We start from the raw sequence: 7,356 nt of genomic DNA, 5'->3' as shown, positions 1-7,356 counted from the left end.
ATCCCCGTTCTTTCTCACTGGACGTTTCCATGACCATCATAATGATCATCACCTAGAAAGTTCCCTGCGCACGCTTTCATATATACTCTTCTTCTTTATGTCTCTTTAATTCAAGAAGCAGGAAAGAGAATTAGATGCTGTGATATTGGCATTGCTCGGACAAGAAATGAAAAATAATTATTTTGTTGCTTTTTTTTTTCCTCTCTATCTCTTCTCATGTATAATTTACCTGTCCTTGAAAGTCCAAAGCTTGCAACAGGCTTTGCAGCTTTCTCCTCGTGGACCCACGGGTAACATCCTCGAATAGACGTCAGTATCGACAACAAATACTTATTAAATTTTACTGGAGATTCTCCCCATTTTGTGACCGGTGACGTAAGTGTCCATCGTCCCTTTTTTGTTTTTTGTCTTTGAGGAAACGAATTTTTTGGTGTATTTTCTCAGTAAATTTTGTCATAAAATAATAAGTACAAAGGATTGGACTCATTCAATACTGTCCCGTCGGGACAACAACGTGAGTCGTGAGTCCAGTGCTGTATTTGCTGCTGTGGTCAAGTCAGCCTAAGGCACTTGAAAGAAATATATTTCTCATTATAATATAGGTGAGTAAATGCAATTTTTTTGATATTTCTTACCATATTTTCTCCTAACGAAGTCGTGGCTAATACAGATTCTGAATTAAATTTTTAGATATTATAGTGGAATCTCCCCTAACGGACATTCCCCGTTAACGGACACTTTTCTGATACCCCGTCCTGTTGAATACGGTTTTTAATGTATTTCACTCCCCGTTAGCGAACACTTTCGATGGTGGACAGTGAAATCAGATGAATTCGGATTTTTTTTTCGAAACTATAATTTATTTATTTTTCCGTCACAAACCAAATTTATCATATTCAACTATGATTATGTATAATCCCAAACTCGTATTGGTAAATATGATAAACCGTCAATTAACTACTTAATTTATTGAACATAACTATTGCCCAGGATGATTAAGTCGAATCGTAATGTTGGTTGTGTTTGTTGGTACGTGTGAAGAAAGCCAACATTACAAAGCAAGTAATGTTGTCATGAATATTTTTATCTTCTTCGCACATTTATTTTTATTGCAAAATATGTATTTGCACGTATCATGTTTGGCTAAAAATAATTAATTGGTTTAGAGAAGAGAAGAAAGGTTATAAATTTATAAATTTTTCCATATTTGTCCGAATTTCCAACTTTATTCGGGAATTATGCATAATCGCCGGTAAAAGTGATAAATGTAGTGAAATTCAATCAATTTTTGTTTAATGAGACGATTTTTGAGTATGCATAACCACTTTGACAATAACACATTTATTGTTAGAAATATATACGAACTGATTACGACCGAAGTCAAATCGTCGTATAAACGAAGTTTCACTGTATTTCGCACCTGCCCATTAACGGACACTCCCCGTTAGTGGACAGAATTTTTGCTCCCCTGGGTGTCCATTATCGAGGGTTTCTACTCTGATTCGAAATGGCGATCTCTCCAATATACATTTATTTTTGTGATGTTCTGACTTCAAGGAATTTAATTAATTCTTATAAGCCATTTTTGTGTATTTCTTTTCGATAATTTGAACCAGATTTTATTTTCATGAGGCCCTTCTGCACTTGAGGCTTCTGGGCCGTGCTCGGTCGGGCCCATGCATTAAGACGAAGTAGAGACTCGTTTATCCGACCTTCCGTATTATCCGACGTCCGACCGCAAAAAAAAAAATTATCAAGTGCCAACTGTTGAGCTTTCAGAATTTCACATAACGACGGAGTTGCTCTAGAAACTGCTATTAAATGCATTGAACAACAAGAAGAAGCTACATGAATCGACATATAGATGCTGCAAAGATGGCGAGATTTGGCAGCGAAGAAACGGCACTCGTCAGGGGGGGAAAGCGGACTGCAATCAAATTTTTTTTTAAATCATCACAGGACTGAACTTTTTCACGTACTGTATTTAACTTCAAAATATTCTGTAACTGTCAGTTCATTTCCTCACTTAATTTTTTCTTTTGTTTTGTTGTAAACATGATTATTAGGTTCGTAATGTGCAAAATTATGCCATTTTTCTTGAGTGCAAGAAAAAGGTTATCTTCGTCTTGGCCACAACAGAATTGAATTCTTTTAATGAATGCGTCACCCACAAGATTCACTTTATGCGCCCAGCATTGGTAGTGCAAAATGTTGTCACCAAGAATTTTTTTCAATGATTTGAAGCACGTAGTCATGTAACTCGCGGTGTCTGATACTAGATCCTTTATTTCCGTATTTAGTTTCGTATTCCTTTAAGGTGTCAATTATAGCTCGGAAACACACGGAAGTATTAACGATAAAATTTAAATTATCGAGAGATATTTCGCAGAAAAGTAGTAAAAATTCAAATTTTTGCATTTTATACGTCGAAATTGGCAAATTTCGCATTTATGGCGGTCATTTCGTAAATACGAAATTTACGTATCCCTACTTATAATTAATAATTTTATTAAACTTTTCGAATTGTATGAAATTATATTCATTTGTGAGTATATATATATGGATTTTTTTTTTTCAGTCAGTCTTAATTTAAATTATTTGACAACATATAAAAATAACCTTAAACAAATACATATTAGCAGTTGAATTATCTACAGTGTTAAATTTGGAACAATTCGATGAAAAATTCCAGATTTTAAAAATTTATCATACTACTATATATGCTGGAAATTATTTCAGAGTCTAATGAGTTGAAATTCTATTGTTCTAGACCTGTGATGTTCAAGAAATAATTTTTTTTTTAATTTTCAAAGTAAAGTATTTGGTAGAATAATTAAGCTTAAATCAATATCATATGTGTTTTTTTATTCACATTTGCCCTTAAAGAATTGATACCAGATCTTATGCAATGGGAAATAGTAATCTGGGAGATATATATATGGCCAGAAAATCAAAATATAGTCAATAATTTTTCCTTCGCCATTAAAGATAATTACGTGAATTATTGAAAAATTTTGTTAGGTGCAATTATATGGTTATGTAGATTATTAGATGTATTATTGGACTAAATTAATTATTAATAATGTATTATGTGTTCATTACTTCTTTTTCCAATCGGACATAAGCCCGAAAAAGCGCCGCATGATGATTTGCTACCATTATACCTCCGAAAGTGTTTTTATGTCTATTTATATATGCGTATGCTGTATGCGTTTTGGTTGTGCTGCTTTCAGTTTCCATGAATTCTCAATGAGTGGAATGAATCTGAGTGAGGTTTCATAAAATGTATTTGTGGAATTGTATTTCTGAAACGTTGCATACGTAAATTTCTTTTTCGACGAGAAGCTGTTTTGCAAGCTTGGTCCTAATGAAAAGCAAATGATGTGCCTTCTTAATGAATTGCTCGTCAGTGAATATTTTTTAACTAAATTTTTCCTTACTAAAAATAATAATAATAAGACTGAAAATCACAAAGATGGATAGTTTTGCGCAGTACGACTCATGACCTACGAGGCTTTGAGAACTAGATTTTCCTAAAATGGCTCTCAAAATATTTTATGAATAAAATGCAATACATTTCTAATGGCAATCTTGATCTTCTGTCTTAAAAGTAGAGGGAAAAATAGAATAGTATTCAATTTTTTTTTTTTGCACAAAATTTACAAGCCAAAGATGGAGGAAAAAACTTTACTCCAAAATTGTTGCAGTTTTTGTATGAATGTTTATTATATGTTTATAAAATGTGCTTTTCAATTCAGTAATTAACGAAAAAAACGTATTAAAAGAAGTCAAATCTTCTATTCTACAGTTTCTTCCAAAATTAATGCATTAATTAATTGCAATTTATATTGAATCCCTTATATAATGCAATTTTCTTCATAAGTGATTTTTTTTTCAAAATAAAATTTCTAAAAATAGCCAAGCATCAGATGATCCAGATTCATCTCACTAACAAAAATTATTGCATAATCATATTCCTGTAAACTTTCAGTGTAGTTTTGGTCTAGTAATTTTTCTTTTTTTTTTCGTGAATTTCAAATTAACCGATAAATAATTAATTTTTTTTGCATTTGATTTCCGATAAATAGAATTAATTTTGTTGCACTTATTTCGGAAAAATATTGTTTTCTTAAAACCTTAAGGCTCGTCTTAGAGTAACAATTATGCAGGACTCTCCACAAGAAACTATTCTTAGCCGATTAATGTTTTTACTGACTACGATTGAATTCATATACGAATCAGAAAAAATAAATTTTCGAAATATGTACAGGGTGTCCTCTAAGTGCTAGTGCGGCTTTTATCTCATCAACCGTTTGTGGTAGAGGTATGGTTTGGATGATTTACAAAATGCTCAAAATGTGTTCAAAAATTATTCTGTGCCAGTTTTGGGAGTGAAAATACAGTATGTCACAAAATAAACAAATCCCAATTTTTATGCGGTCTCCAACTTGTTCTCCTAACTTGTTCTCCAACTTGTTGTCCCTTGTTCTCCAACTTCTAATTAGGATATTGTTGCTGTGAGTCCAACAAAAGAGATCCTATGTTTTTCACTGCAATATTCGCAGAGGTATTCTAATTCAGAAATCGGAGAAAAATTGGGAAAGGACGTTAGAAATGCCGGAAAGGAGCGCTGTCTGTTAAATTTAATTTAAAAGTTATTTTTTAATTTAAAAAAATTTTTAATTTTCAGATGTTGTCTAAAATTTTCCAACTCTTTTCAGATTTTTGAATTCGTGAATCGAATATTGCAGTTAAAAAAGGTATTTTATTTTGAGTACAGGGTAATTTTTGAACGCCTTTGGAGCATTATGTAAATTGGAATCATATATACCTCTATGACAGGTGCTCGCTGATAAAGTCCGCGTTATCACTTACAGAACACCCTGTATAACACTACTCAACAAAATAAAAGTCATGTTCTTAAGAAAATTTTACTGGTTTTATGGTACATTTGGGCTGCTGATTTCAAAACTAGTGTTGAGTTGATTGTACCGAATTGGCTCCAGTTTTCGCCCAACAATGTGATTTGTATGCTGTTTATGTTGAAATTTGATTTTTACTTTATCATAAAAATAAAAGCCAATCTGACAAAATCAATGCGTGATTCGAAATTAGCTCCCTAAAATCACTGCAGTACCTTTGACAACAAATTCAGTGTTGAGCAGTGTAATCGATCTGTGAAAATTCCCGAAATAACAGCGCCAAATATCATCATTCATTTGTCAAGCAAACCCAAATGCCATCTCACCACAAACTTAACGGCAAGTAATTTATAAATAATTTATGTCATTATTGTACTCTCTTCTGTTATTTGAACGAGCATCGGCTATCACGTCCGAGAATATATTTATACAATCCTCTAATTATCCATGCAATACACATTCATATTTTGGAAATAACATGTATTCTACGGGCGGTGCTTCTTTCCCGTGTGTTCGTGTTTTTCTCGAATTTACCACCAGAGATTGCGGGATTACGTCCGAGAAGAGAGCTTCGCGTGAAATAATTACGAGTCATTAATGACTCTTACCAGGAAAAAAGAAGTAGAAAATCCATTCCTTCCCACAAACAACACGCTTGCAGTTACTGTGTGTACCAATGTATACTAAACCGTATTTACTAGAAGTTTTTCACGCGAATAGTTTCAATGGGTTTTTCCCAATACTGGTTGGTTATTTTTCTCCTGCCCCTCATAGACATTATCCATTGACCTCAATAGGACCCTCCCCCCCTTTCTCAGAAAATGAGGTTTTCCTTGTTTACGCATGTACCGCAGCAAAATAATATCAGTCACTACATTCTGAAATTACAGTAGAATGAATTCTTCATTTCTTATATATACAGGGTGCATAGCAAATAAGGGTATGGCATTTTACTGGCGAATTAGGATCATTTTTCTCCAATTAGGAAAAGTTTCCAAATAACTCGTAGTACCCAGATATATCTTCATGTTAGTAGTTCGCAATGCCGTGTGGTCCGTTTGTGGCCTGGGATACTTAATGGGAGCCACAAATAGAAAGGGGAGCCACGACAAGTGCTGAAGGGGCCACACACACACACAGAAAGAGAGGTGAAGAATTAGAGCTTTCAAGTGAAATATGTACAGTATATATAATGTAATAACGCCGCAAACAAACATGCTATATACGATAATGTATACAAATTTACCTACTCTAAACAACGAGAGAGAAGAGGACTATCTCGTGTTAGACGATTTACTGACTCACTGTTGTTTGCATTCTCGTTCTTTTCGCGTGATTTTTGAAAAACGTATCCAATTACACTTGCTTTTTGCCTCCTTTTTACGATTTCTCGAAAATGGGAAATTGCATTGTCGTTGAACATATTTATTGCTTGCTTTACTGAGCTTCTATTTCATTGGTACTTTTCTACAGAATTTTGCACGGATTCCCACTATTTACACATCTTTCTAATCACATCTGAAAAGTGACGGACTTCTCTCTTCCTCAAAAAATAAACCTTCAATATAAGCTCTTGCTGTTGCATTCAATGGAGGTTTTTCAGTTTGTCTATGGTCAACTCCCGGCCAAGCAGAGTTTATAAAAAAAACAAGCGCACATACGCGCGATTACAATGCGACATCTAGTTTCGTATAATAGTCACACTGAATTTTTCCAATTGAGGCACTGTAGGGGAGAATATTACCTACTATTCCACAGTACGTGTATGCACGAAAGCGAAAAATCATCGGCTTAGTTGTGAAAACGTAACAATAAATAAATAAAGCGAAAAATTTTTGCTCTTAATGCAAATCATCGCTCGTTAATCGAACCAATTTTTTTTTCAAAACTTTTGCTCGATATGTGAATTGCTTGCTAACCGAACCACTTGTTAACCGAAGTTCCACTGTATTCTACTTCTTAGTGCATATTCATTTACAAAAAAAATATATTTACATATATGCAAATAACTTCTGCATAGTTTTTATTAAAACATTTTTCATTTCTAGTTAGTCGTAGCAATACTCAATAACGGAACACCAGTAGCAAAAGAATTTTGACGCAATTTCTAAAAAAATTGAACATTTTTTACTTCTAAAAATAGCGTTATAATAAAAAACAGTTGATATTTGGAAAATATTACAAAATATCTATATTTTATTCGCTAAATCCCACCTGCAAAAAAAAACCGGTGTTATGAAAATATTATGAGCAATAATCACTTGAAAATTATGAAAAAAAAGTGATTGAAATATTTGATATGATTGATTTGATTTGATAAAATGATTTGATAAAGCTTCATAAATATGCACTTCTTTTGAAAATTCTTTGATTTCATGCATTTTTATGAATTAATACTGAAAAAGCCAAAATATTCAGATGCATATTGACCGGC

The 7,356-nt window shown here is 33.0% G+C and overlaps 1 protein-coding gene across 1 annotated transcript in view; it reads left to right on the top strand.

The window, feature by feature from the left end:
- The first annotated feature begins 97 nt into the window (after positions 1 to 97).
- LOC149084131 (very long chain fatty acid elongase 7-like) overlaps positions 98 to 7,356 on the top strand; it is a 34,383-nt gene continuing 27,124 nt past the window's right edge. Inside the window, exon 1 of the mRNA XM_089234478.1 lies at positions 98 to 602. The gene's annotated coding sequence lies outside the window, so the exon portion shown is untranslated. The remainder of the gene's footprint in view (positions 603 to 7,356) is intronic.

The sequence above is a fragment of the Pholcus phalangioides genome, unplaced genomic scaffold (assembly GCF_987345545.1).
Source record: "Pholcus phalangioides strain wild (caught in Gottingen) unplaced genomic scaffold, Ppha-v1.0 ptg000008l_1, whole genome shotgun sequence".
NCBI classification, from domain to species: Eukaryota; Metazoa; Arthropoda; class Arachnida; order Araneae; family Pholcidae; genus Pholcus; species Pholcus phalangioides.
This window is presented reverse-complemented; position numbering and strand designations above follow the sequence as displayed.